Here is a 695-nt window from a genome sequence, read left to right on the forward strand (position 1 = left end):
GAGTGGCTCTGAAAGCGTCAAGGGCCGCCTGGAGATCTGCCAGAGCCCCTTCCTCTTTAGCCTGGTCGGCCGAGCGGCCATCCCGTTCGGTCTTCAGCAGGGCGTCCAGGTCTTTCACGCGCTGCTCTAACCCCCGGTTCTCTACCTTCATCAAATCCATGTCATCGATGGCTTTAAGCTTCCGGGTGGTCGCGGTCTTTATCTCCTTGTCCTGCTGCTTGACCAAAGCCTCGAGTCGAGCCACTTCGCTCGACAAGCCGGAGGACTTATCCCGTTCGGCTTCCAGCAGCTTTTTGGCTTTCTCCAGAGCGACCGTCGATTGTCTGCTTTCTCCCACGGCTTTGAGCTTTTTCAGCTCGTCCTCCAGCTCGGCCAGTCGATTGCTGATGACAATCTGCTCCACCCAGTTCTGCGAACGGATATGAACAACTTAGAAATTCGATCCACAATAACCAACAAAGCAAAAGAACATACCCCGGTCGCCTGTTGTAAATTGCTGTCGCCGAGCTGCCCAGGAGTCATCATGGCAATTCTGAGCCGAGCATCCTCCCAAGCCTTGGCGAGAGGACCCGTGAGTGTGATTTGCTGCTCGGGGACCACCGGCCGATCAGCGGCCATGTATTCTTCCGACGGGAGGCGTAGGACGGTTTTTATCAACTTTGGGTCGCTCGGATCACCCTGAGAAGCAGCGCCCT

Source organism: Zingiber officinale, chromosome 4A (assembly GCF_018446385.1).
Source record: "Zingiber officinale cultivar Zhangliang chromosome 4A, Zo_v1.1, whole genome shotgun sequence".
Taxonomy (NCBI): domain Eukaryota; kingdom Viridiplantae; phylum Streptophyta; class Magnoliopsida; order Zingiberales; family Zingiberaceae; genus Zingiber; species Zingiber officinale.